Consider the following 12,537-nt stretch of genomic DNA (forward strand, 5'->3'; position numbering starts at 1 on the left):
CTAGTATAATACTGAAAAGTACTAAAAATTTCTCCATGATTCACCTATCTAGTCCTTCTTCCCTCAAACCCTTGTCCTTGGCAATCACCACTCTTAAATCTATCATTGTGTACTTATAAGAACCAAATGAATTCATGACCATGTAGAGCTAAGTATAGTATCTGACACAGAAACTCTTCAACAAACATGAATATGTTATCATTACCTTCAATCATTTGACTTATCATTTATGCTTGTGTAGCATATAGTGAGACCTCAAAGACTAAAGAACTGTTCTTTTAATGGTCTTGTTTGATCTGTGAAAGCTTTTCAAAATAATCAAATTAAAAGCTTTGAAATGGGACTAAAAAGATGGCTTAGTTTTTAAGGTTCTTGCCTTCAAAGCCTAATGAACCAGGTTCAATTCCCTAGTACCCACATAAAGCCAGATGCAGTGGCACATGTATCTGGAGTTTGCTTGCAGTGGCTGGAGGCCTTGACATGCCTATTCTCCCTCTCCATTTCTCTATTTCTGCTCACAAATAAGTAAATAAAATGTTTTAGCTAAAGCCTTGAAATGCATGTGATTTGGTAAGTATGAAGAGGAGGAAGAGGAGTCCAAAAGGTTGAGGAGACATTAAAGCACTAAATGAAGAGTAAAGAACAAGAAACATCCTGGACCATCTTCAGGGAGTCCCCATGACCTTTGCATATGACAGGTATTTCAACTTTCCACTCCATGGTTATGAAAGTAAGACATCAAATGCAGAAGCAGTGAATGATATTGGAGCCTCTTCTGTGCATGTTTGTATTGCACTAGCTTTTGCATCCTTGGGAGAATTGTGAAGATTCGTTCATACAATATCCTGTGTTCTATGTTTAACAGAGAAATTCTGAATGGGAAAGTATATACAAGTATGGTAGATACTTGTCACTTGTGACTGTTTAAAATGTAAATTAAACATGAAGAATTAAAATTTCATGTCCTATTGGTCCTATTTCAAGTGTCTAATAACCACAGGTGGCCAGTGACTGCTCTCCCAAACAGTAGTACCATGTAGAACATTTCCATTATCCTACAAAATTTCCTTGGGAGAGGAAGGCTCAGGAATGAATTATATCTATAAAAATGTTGAGACGATGGTGGCTAAAAGTGAGAAAGACAGAATGAGGGGGAAGTAGAGCTTATGCTAGAACAGGGAAAATGGAGACCCTTACTGAGAGGGAAGATTCCAAACATGAGGGACCTACCACAGTTAGAGCTATGCAGCACAGAGTGGGGTGTTGGTTAACCATGGACCCCATCTATATAAAAAGATTTCCATAAGATTCTAACAGAGCTCCCACTGCCCTGGTCTGGGTTCCCTGTGTGAACTGTGTCAGGGCATGGTGGTACAGAATAAGTAGGCCAGACCCCTGTCTCTTGTCTCCCTCCAGTCCCCTGGTCCTGATAGGTCTCATTGTACCTTTTTTTTGGGGGGGGGATATCTGCTCCCCGAGTGAGTTGTGGAATCAGTCCTTTTTTTCTGATAGCCTAAATGGCTACTGGGTGCCAATGTTCCTATTCACCTGAGTCAGAGGGTGCCAAAGGACAAAAAATTGCTTTCTTTTCAATAAAATAAAGAATCTCCTTAAAATAGGTAGACGACAACACAAAAATCCAATGAAACTCAGAAAAGTGAAGGATCTCCACAAAAGATGCATAGTCCTACAATAGAAGCTACCAATGAAATTATAGAGAAATCAACAGAAATTTATTCTCAAAATGAAAATGAGACCAGTGAGACCTTGATCAACAAAAATCACTGAACTGGAAGCAAACCATCAAAGATCCAACAATCATATCAATGAAATTGAACAGAATTGTCTCTAGAGTGTTCAGCTTTTGACAGTAGGCTTACCCTGATCATTAGAACCTCTAAAGAGATATGAATAAATTAAAGGTGGGTCAAAAAATGGAAGATCTCAACAATCAGTTGATTAAGCTTAATGAAGACTAGATCAAATGCAAGAATGAATTCCAGGGAGCATCAAGAAAGTCAAAACTAATTGAAATTTCCCCTAAAAATAGAGAAGGACATGATGCGAAATAACACAACAGAAAACAAAAATCAAATACAAATTATAAAAACCTCTCTAGGTCCACTCACCAACAGAGTTACTCATGTGGAAGACAGAAATTCTGACCTGGAAGACAAGACAGAAGAAATTGTTCAGGAGGCAAAAAACTTTGCTAAGTTCAAAAAAATCAAGTAAACAGAAAGTGAGAGAGCTGTGGGATACCCTAAAATGACCAAAGATCTGGATTATGGGTATATCAGAAGGCATAGATAACATATCCAACAAAATTATTGAAGAAAAATTTCCAAATCTCTCAAAAGAGAGTCCTATCCAGATACAAGAAACCCACAGAACACCAAACAGACTGTACCAAAGAAGATACTCTCCAAGACACATGATAGTTAAAACTCTCAACAACAAAAATAAAAAGAGTGTTAAAAGAAGCAAGAAAGAGACAATTCAAAACATTCAAAGGCAATCCCATCAGAATTGTGTCAGATTTCTCAATGGAGACCCTGAAAACCAGAAGGGCCTGGAATAGAATACTTCTAAATCTAAGAAAATGGTGGCTTCCAATCCAAGCTACTCTACCCAGCAAACGTATCCCTCATAATAGATGGTGAAAGAAAAACTTTCCAAGAAAAAAGTCAACTCTATGATTATATGAACACAAAGCCAAATCTACAGAGAATACTTCACATGGAACAGTCAAACAACAAATCTCAAGAGCCAACAAGATCTCAATAAGCAAAACAGACCAGGCTCAAAACAGTATAAAACACAAGAAAACACCAAACCCCATAATACCTCATCATGACAGGAATTATTTCACACCTCACAGTTATAAAATGGTCTTAACTCACACATCAAAAGACACAGGTTATCAGGGTGGATGATAAAAACTGAACCCTTCTATCTGATGTCTTCAAGAAACTCACCTCACCACTAAAGACAGATACCTCCTCAGGGAGAAAGGTTGGAAAGCAATATTCCAAGTAAATGGAAATAAAAACAAGTGGGTATTTCTATATTAATATCTGGTAAATTAGACATCAAACTGAAAGTAATCAAAAAGGTCAAAGAAAGCCGCTTCTTACTGATCAAGAGAATGATCCAACATGAGCACATCACAATCATGAATGTACATGTGCCAAACACAGGGCACCACAGTTAATAAAACAAAATCTACTTGACAATTAAACAGAAATAAACACCAACACTATCATAGTCAGAGACTTCACTATTCCACTATCATCAGTAGACAGATCATCCAAGCAGAAAATCAGCAGGGAAATAATAGAGCTCAACAACATTGTAGACCAACTAGACCCAATAGATAGCTACAGAACTTTCCATCCCAACTCTACAGAATACACATTGAACTCAGCAGCCCACAGAACCTTTGCCAAAATTGACCATATATTAGGCCATAAAGTTAGTCCTCCATAAAGTCAGGAAAATTGAAGTAACTCCCTGCATAATGTCTGATCACAGTGCTTTAAAGCTCACAAGCTCTTGGAGACTAAACAACACACTTTTAAACAATAAGTGGGTTATGGAAGAACTAAAAAAAGAAATTACAAAATTCCTAGAATTGTATGGGACACAATGAAGGCAGTCCTAAGGGGAAAACTCATAGCCCAAACTGCAGATGAGTGAGGTCTGCAGTCTCACTCATATCCAGTTCCTAACCTGAATCAGCCTGAGTTGCTGGCATACCTGAATGGCATCTTGAGGCCTGAACAATAGGAAGGGTAGGGATTGGGGGAAGGAAAAGGATGTGTAGGGTGTGGCACACATAACTAAACCCAAATTGAACTGGTACCATAGATATCTATATCCTAGAAGTTAGACTAAAAGCTGGAACCCTCAAGAGGATCTTAGGTGGAGCACCTGAATCAAAGGGCCCTGGAGAGGGTGAGATGAAGCATAACATTAAATTTTTCCTGTTTATCTTTCTTCTCTATCTTTTTCTTTTTAATTTTTCCTTGGTACTGGCCTGTACCTCCCTGTACCAGGATGAGCTGTACCACAATGAGCTGTTGATCAATGACACCTACTAGATCTCTACCTCCTGCCAGAAAAAAAAGACAGACTTTTTGATTACCCACCAGAGGTTAATGTAAGACCCTACTGCTGAAGATACCATATGCTATAAGCACTGACCATTGATAGACCAGGTTGGACCTGGAAGAGAACCAGTCCCTAGACAATTAGCCCATCTAGTGTTGGAAGGTGCTGTATGCTACCGGGGGGTAGGGGAGGGAGTGGCCAACATGTGTCTGAGCAACTCAAAGTCTAAGCAAATAATCTGATGTGATGCTCACACAAGTACAATAGTGGTATGCAGCTGTGGTGGGTAACAAACTGCTATTGGATTGGCTAACAAATCCACTCAGTGGAAAGGAAACCATATCTGGAACTTGGAAACAAATCAGAATCATATCCTGGCTTCTGTGCTGGGTCACCAATGTCTAAAACTATTGAGCCTACCTTAACTGACTCAGCTCTTAGTAACACATTCTGTAGGAGAAACCATCTCTGAAATACTGGGATTATATCAATTGAGTACAACAGTACTCAGAATATTGTTCCTAGTCTCTTTAATATGTTCAGGTAAAAGTGGGTACTTTTTATACTTGGCAGCATTCTTCAGAAAACATTAGTGTACTTTAGACATTTGAGCTCTTTTTCTTTCTTACTGTCAAATGTATATCTCCAAGATATTTCTATGCAGCATAATGTCACTATATACAATGTTGTAACACTAAAAAAGCAATGAAACAAGGTATTTATGAATATACTTATTTACATATGAAGATACAATATCAAATATTGTGAGCAAATATTTCTCTTGGTTTGTTTCTTTATTTTACTCTAATAGTAGGTCCTTGTAGTAATTTAATGTCACATTAAGTTTCTTTTTAAAAAATATTTTATTTATTTATTTGAGAGAGAGGGAGGGAGAGAGTGATGAAGGGAGGGAGGAAGAATGGGCATGCTAGGGCCTCCAGCCACTGAAAATGAACTCCAGATGCAAGGGCCACCTTGTGAATCTGGCTTACATGGATCCTGGGGAATCAAACCTGGGTCATTAGGCTTCACGAGCAAATGCCTTAACTGCTAATCTATCTCTTCAGCCCAAATTTCTTTTTCTTAAGTATATTCACAGCAAAGATTTTTTGTAAATGATCCTAATTTTGAAAACTAAACACTCATAATTGTACATCATCACTTGAGTTATTTGAAATCCAAATTTTGATAACTATTAATATAAAAGTAGATAAATCTTTTACATTTGTATTAACATTTGAGGAAATATACCTTTTATTAAAAATGCAAAAATTAAGTATGACTTATAACTAGAAAAATTAATGTTACCATTTAAAATTTATATAAGTAATACTGAGTACTATAGCTAGGGCGAAAAGTAATAATTAAAACCCATCAATAACACTAGCACCAAATTTATTATTTTTATTTATTTGTTAGAGAAAGAGGGAGAAATAATGGGCACACCAGGTCCTCTAACCACAGTAAAAAAACTTCATATACTTGTGAATCTGGCTTACATGTGTTCTGGGGAATCAAACCTGGGTCATTAGGCTTTGAAGGCAAGTGCCTTAACCACTAAGCCATCTCTCTAGCCCTAACACCAAATTTTTGTGTTGTTTATTTTTCATTGCATTTAAAAACTATTATTTATTTTATTATTATTATTGTTGTTGTTGTTGTTGTTGTTTTTGAGGTATGGTCTTGCTCTAGTCCAGGCTGATCTGAAATTCACTCTGTAGTTTCAGGGTGGCCTTGACCTACCTCTCCCTCCCAAGTGCTGGGATTAAAGGTGTGTACCATCACACGTGACTATTTATTTTATTTGAGAGAGAGAGAGAGAGACAAAGAGAGAGGGTGGGGGTAGAATGGGCATGCAAGGGCCTGTAGCCATTCTAAACAAACTCCAGATCCTTACGTGGATACTAAGGAGTCTAACATTGGTCCTTAGGCTTTGTAGGCAAGTACCTTAACTGATAAGCTATCTATTTAGCCCCTCATTACATTTTCTTAATCAATCATTCTCTCATCTTTCTTTGTTTTGGCATAGAGCAAAGGAGATAAATTCTCCACAAAAATACCAGAATGTTAGAGAAATCATGCATAGTATTTTGGCTAGCATCCAAAGAAGATATAGCAAGGAGAAAAGGAAAAGTTACATTTTTTTTTTTTTTTGAGTGAACTTAGAAACATGGGCAGGTTTAGCAATGAGGATTTGTGAGTAACTTCCACAAGGGAGGGACTTCTGGTTGTTTCACTAAGAGAGTAACTCTTTCCCCATCCTTGACATGTCTTCAGGTGAGGGTGCTGAGGGGTGGTCTGTTCACCAGGTGAGTAGTCTGCCAGGCTCTAGTTGGATTAACTCTTAAGGGTGGGTACCACAGTGCTGAGACTTCCACCCTCCTCCATGCTTTCATATTATATTTTAAATCCTACAGAGTGGCAATTGTGATGTTTTTCTGATCAGTGTTACTGGAGGGGGCGTCTGTCCTTCCATATTCTCTAAGTCTGGCAATGCTTTATGCCAGGCATTGCTCAGTCTATAACATTGACCCATCCTCAGAAAAGTTAAAGTCCTAAAGTCATTTAGGAGAAGAATTTTGACTCAATATGCTCACTGCTGAAGTGGGGTATAGAATCTAACTCTCCCCTCCCCACTGTTTCTTTCAAGAGAAAAAATCCAGAGCCTTCTGCATGTTAGGCAAGCACTCTACCACTGAGCTATATTTCTAGCCCTTAACATAAATTTTTACTAAAAGAACATTGACTCATTAAACTAGTTAAATGAGCAATTAAAATGAGTTAATTACTCATTTCATATTACTTGCAAAATCTTTAGAATGAATGTCTATATAGATGAAGTATTTCAAAATTAAAGCCAAATTATTTTGCCCTGCCTGATTTAGCAGATCAATGAACTAATCTTAGATAAATTGAGGTATGTTAACATCAGAGCATGAGAGAAGTGAGATGAAGGCAGTTAATGCTGGCTTAAAGAATTATGTAAGGAGACAGCTATCCTATAGTCATGTCTGTACAACTTGAAAAGTATGTTTAACTTTTGTTTCTATGACAGCATCTTAAAAACATGGAATTCAGAAATCTTTATTGAATAGGCAGGAACAGATGAAATTAGCATTATCACCCATTGAACAGATGCAAACACACCCTACAGTCTGGGAGGTCAAAGGCAAGCTTAGAGTTTCTGATGAAGCAATTTGAGACCGATTTTTAGATCTTGCAAATTTTTCTTGTTAAGAAATTAAAAAAAAAAAACAGTTTACTTGACTTTGCTTGGCCTTTTGGCCTGCAAAAATACTAAGGCTGACATTTTTGCTACAAATTTTGCAGCTGTGTAATCACTGGGGTCTGGGAGACCTTACTATCCTTGGTTCAGCTCTTGAATTCCTTTTGAGAACAGACAATAGAACTTATAATTAGCAAACTACAGTAAATTTTAGAGTATGACACATGAATAGAACTCTTCCTTTTGCTCTTTCCCTTCACAGGGTCATAAAAATAGAAGTAGGAATTAGTATATTTGCACTTCTTTGCTCACCAACTTCAATAAAGACACATTCAAAGATGGAACTTGAAAAGAGTAGTGCCCAGTATGAGTGGAATGAATTTCATTTTTCTCTAAGAGTGAGGCTTCTTTCTGACACAAAAGAGCTAATGTGAGCCTGTCAGTAGAGGAATCTCCTGTGATTCATGGATGATATGTTCCAAGACTCTCAGTGGATGTCTGAAATCAGGCATAATGCCAAACCATATCCATACTGTGTATTTTCCTTATGTCCGGTGGCATTTTACATAGTGCCAGAGTTGATCGGACTTCCCATGTTTTCTTTTCTGTATCTCCTTTATTCATGACTTTTGCTTTCTGGGTCTAATATGACGTTAAGTAAAGACTGTGTGAACATAAGCACTTCCATGCTTTAACAGTCAGCCTGAGAAACCAAAGAGCTACTAAGTATTAATGGGCAGGTAGTGTGCATAGCATTGTACTGTGAAGATGGTTCATGTGCAAGATGAAACTGCAAGAGTCTTCATCATGCTAATTAGGGCAGTGTGATGACTTACAACTTTTGCCTTGTCTAATTCTGGAATGTTTTACTTAATATATTCAGACTATGATCAACTCTATGCAATACTAACTATGGAAGGCAAAGGCATGGATAAAGAGGAACCACAGTATCACCATTTTACTCATGATCTTGTTTCTCCTTGAATTTACACATGGATGTTAGATAAATATTCCCAATTCAAAACCAGTATGTGACTGCACTTCATGGAAATGTGGAATTGAATAGCCAAGTTCAGTTAAGTCTAATTACCTTGCTTTCTCCATTAACGCTCCAATTTTGTTCCCTCTAGAGTTTCCAAAGTAGCTTCTCCACCCGTCATTCACATGCTGTAAGTGTTCCTGGCTCTCCTTTCTTCTGACAGCTCCTTCAATAAGGTTGTAGCTCTCTCTCCAGATCCCACTCATGTACACACTAGCTATCAATTATTTTTCTCTCTCAACTCCCAAACCAGTGCAACCATGTCTTCCTTATTTTGTCTCTAGAAACTTTCTTCTATGTCTATATGTTTAATGTTATCCTGTTTTCTCAGGGAATGTGTCCTGTTTTCCACTGCTAGGTGAAGTAAGAAATCAAATATTTAAGCAGTCCTGGGACATCTCTAGGCTTTTCTTCAAAACAGACTCTGGGTTTCATCTGAATAGGCCTTTGTTTGTGTACAGGACATCAAATTCCCTTACCTTCTGCAACCAGTGACCATCTTGTCTCTTTGTTTTGACCTAGATTCCCTTTTGGATCAAACATAAAAAAAAAAAGAAGAGAGAGAGAAAGAGAGAAAGACAGAGGTTCTGAGCTACTTGATCACTTGGGAATTTACAGCTGCTGGTGAGTTTCCCCCTGGTTTGGCCAGGCTCTGTTGAGTGAGCCAAGGGGAGAACCCCTAGCCCTTACTTTCCACATGTGCACTTTACCCCCTCCAACTCCCCACATGGCAGGAGCTCTTTGAACTTCCTTTTCTCTCTTTTCTATCTATCTATCTATCTATCTATCTATCTATCTATCTATCTATCTATCTATCTATCTATCTATCTATCTATCATCTCTATCATCTCTATATATTTTTGGCGTTTGTTGTTTTTTTTTTTTTTTTTTTTTTTGAGGTAGGGTCTCTCTCTGGCCCAGGCTGACCTGGAATTCACTATGTAGTCTCAGGCTGGCCTCGAATTTACGGCAATCCTCCTACCCCTGCCTCCCGAGTGCTGGGATTAAAGGCGTGTGCCACCACGCCTGGCCTTTTCTCTCTTTTCTTTCCATGGTTTTCCCAGGCATCTACAACCACGTGGATGCCTTTCCTGTACTTCCTTCAATAAATATAACAATTTAATAATTATCATTCGCAGTCATTTTATTCAATTCTTTGATTAAATTAGGCATGAAACTAGGGTTTGGGGTTCAAGGACTTTCCTGAACCCTGAGCACTCCACTGCAACAGGTTAATTTAGGATAATCACTTGGCCAAGCAATAGCAGCTTCAATAGTAGGCAGTCCATTAAAAGCTTCAGAATCAGGGATAGAAAGATTGCTTAGTGGTTAAGGAGCTTTCCTGTGAAGCCTAAGGATCAAGGTTCAATTCCCCAGTACCCACATAAGCCAGATGCATAAGGTGAAACACATGTCTAGAGTTTGTTTGTAGTGGCTGGAGGTCCTGGCACACTCATTCTGTCTTTCTCCATCTATGTCTTCTTCCTTCTCTCTCTCCCTGAAGTAAGCAAACTAATAAAATTAAAAAAAAAAGAACTTCAGAATTAATAGAAACTTGCTCTGAAATCCCAGTGGTAATATTCTTCATATATGTCTGGAGTTGATTAGCTGTTTATAGAGGAATGGCCAGGGTAGGGCAGCAGCAGCAGTGATAGACTGTAATAAGGGTGACAGCTAATAGCTTCTTTCTTTCTGTTTCATTGCTAAGAACAGATGTCAGTTGTTGCATGGCTGATCTGCCTTCCATGTCTGAGTAAAGTTAAGAGGCATCTAGGCTTGGACACTCTATATGTGTATATACACACATACATATATACATGTGTATATATTTCTTTAGTGACATTGGCCAACAGGAGGTGAGTGTAGTGTTTATAGAAAAACTAAAATTTGATCCTATTTGTGGCTACTAGTTTGTTAAGAAGATATAGGGATGTGAAGTGCAAAAATATACCCACTCGGTGTCATCATAATATTCCCATTTAAACTGTCCATGTTCAAAGCAGGCTATTCCACTGTGATAAATTTGCAGCCTTGAAGGTAGTTCTTCTCCCCCCAAAATACAGAGGATGGAGGTAAAGAGAGAAAAAGAGAGAGAGAGAGAAGGGGGAGTGAGAAGGGGAAAGGAAGGGAGGGAAAGATAGAAAGAGAGAGAGAGAGAGAAAATAGGCACACTGGTGTGGTTTTTTGCCACTGCAAATGAACTCCAGACATATGCCTATTTGTGAACTGGCTTTATGTGTGTTCTGGAGAACTTAGCCTTGGCCACTAGGCTTTGTAAGCAGAGCCTTTAACTACCAAGCCATTTCCCCAGCTATAGGAACCAAACCTTAAGTACTTCTGAACTTTATTCCTAAGAGGTTCTTGACTATCATACTTCCATGTCTATTTCTCTATCACCTAGTTTGTGCTTGTGTATGTGTGCATGTAATGTTCATGGGAACATATTTGTGTGTGGGTGTGTGCACACACATGTGCATAGAGTTGTATGTACAGGCCAGAAGTGATGTTGGGTTTTTTTCTTCAATAAGTTTCTACCTTATTATTGAGACAGGGTCTCTCACTTAAACCCAAAGCCCATGGATTTGGTTAGTCTAACTAGCTTGCTTATTCTGTGGATCCCCTGCCTGTACAGCTCCAGTACTGGGATCACAGGATGACACCATGCCACTTCAGTATTTACATGGGTCCTGGGGATCTGAACTCAGGTCCTCATACTTACAGGGTAAGCACTTTAACAGTGAGCCATATCCCCATTCCCTATATATCCTGTTTTACATGAATCCTGCTAAGTCAGTTTATTGATCATCTCCCATGATCTCTGATCACTTTAGTTATCTGTTTATTTTCCTCTTCCCTACAAATGTCTATGTTGACTGAGTCCACTAGAATACCTTTAACAAGAACTCTGAGATCTGTTTAGTTGAAACTTTCTCCACCTCTAAGCTTTCCTTTGAGTAACTTTTCATCCACTTGCTCTACCATCCTCTAAATCCCATTTTTCCATGTTGTATCAGAGCTGAGCTCTCTCTATTTTATTACAATAGTTCCTGAGTAAAATCTGCTTTGACCAGTTTGCTTTCCAGCTCAGGTTGGTATTTAACACTGTCAAAGATGGGGAATGGCCCTCCCATGCAGGAGTAGGAATGATGTAATTCAGTAAATACTATTATGCAGCCTCCTGTCATAAGATTATTCTAAGAGAGCTGTCATGTTAATGCCCACAAAATAATCCTCTATGATGAACAAAAGACTATCGTCTCCTGGACTGTTTTATTTCACTTTTACAATTCTGATAGCTCAGCTGATGTGGCCATTCTTTGCTATTGAGGAAATGAGGTTCAAATAGGTTATGTGACTTCATCATGTGATGTAAGTAAAAATAACATATAAGGGAGAAGGAAACTCAGAATATTATTAGGCCCATTTTCAAGCCCATACCTGAAGGTAAATCCTTTCCCTTTCAAGATGAACATACAGGTGAGAAAGTAAAGAAAAAGATATCAGAGAGACCTCCTCTTTCCCTGTTTCCTTTTTCCTGGCAGAGAGGAAATAATAAAAAAGTCAACATAACTTGACTGCTTAGTATAGGGCAGAAACTATATATACATCTCACTTGTAACTACTCCATGTATCTCTCACAGGAGTACTTGAGTTCCTTGTGGCTACAGAGGGCAGATGGGGAAAGAGATTAGAAAATTAGTTTGTCCCATGGGGAGCTCATGTTTGAATTAACACTCATGTACTTTAAAGCCACATTTTTAACCTTGATGTCAAAGATTCTCAAATAATTTTGGCATGTGTGCAGTAGGTAGGTGGCGTGTGGGGGGTGGTGTATGCATGTGGTATATGCACACGTGTGCACCTCATGCATGCATGCAGGTGCCAGAGGAAGATGCTGGGTATCTTCCTCTTTTATTCTTCTGTCTTATTTCACCAGTACACCACTGAGATACATCCCTGGACTTCTTCTTGGTAGGCTGGTCTTGTATTTGAAATCACTCTGCATCCAAAGCAGGTCTTGAACTTGCAATTTTCCTGCCTGACTCTCCTCAGTAGTTGTTGAGTAGTTAGGATTAGAGACCTATGTCACCAGGCCCATATATATGCATACATGTATGTATGTTTGCATATATATATATATATATATATATATATGTGT

General features: G+C 38.4%; 1 protein-coding gene across 10 annotated transcripts in view; it reads right to left on the reverse strand.

The window, feature by feature from the left end:
• Chrm3 (cholinergic receptor muscarinic 3) overlaps positions 1–12,537 on the reverse strand; it is a 576,562-nt gene that overhangs the window by 295,231 nt on the left and 268,794 nt on the right. The window contains exon 4 of one of the 10 annotated variants that reach the window (XM_045153524.1): positions 2,130–2,166. The exons of the other annotated variants lie outside the window; for them this stretch is intronic. The gene's annotated coding sequence lies outside the window, so the exon portion shown is untranslated. The remainder of the gene's footprint in view (positions 1–2,129; positions 2,167–12,537) is intronic. 10 annotated transcript variants of the gene reach the window in all.

The sequence above is a fragment of the Jaculus jaculus genome, chromosome 6 (assembly GCF_020740685.1).
Source record: "Jaculus jaculus isolate mJacJac1 chromosome 6, mJacJac1.mat.Y.cur, whole genome shotgun sequence".
Lineage (NCBI taxonomy): Eukaryota > Metazoa > Chordata > Mammalia > Rodentia > Dipodidae > Jaculus > Jaculus jaculus.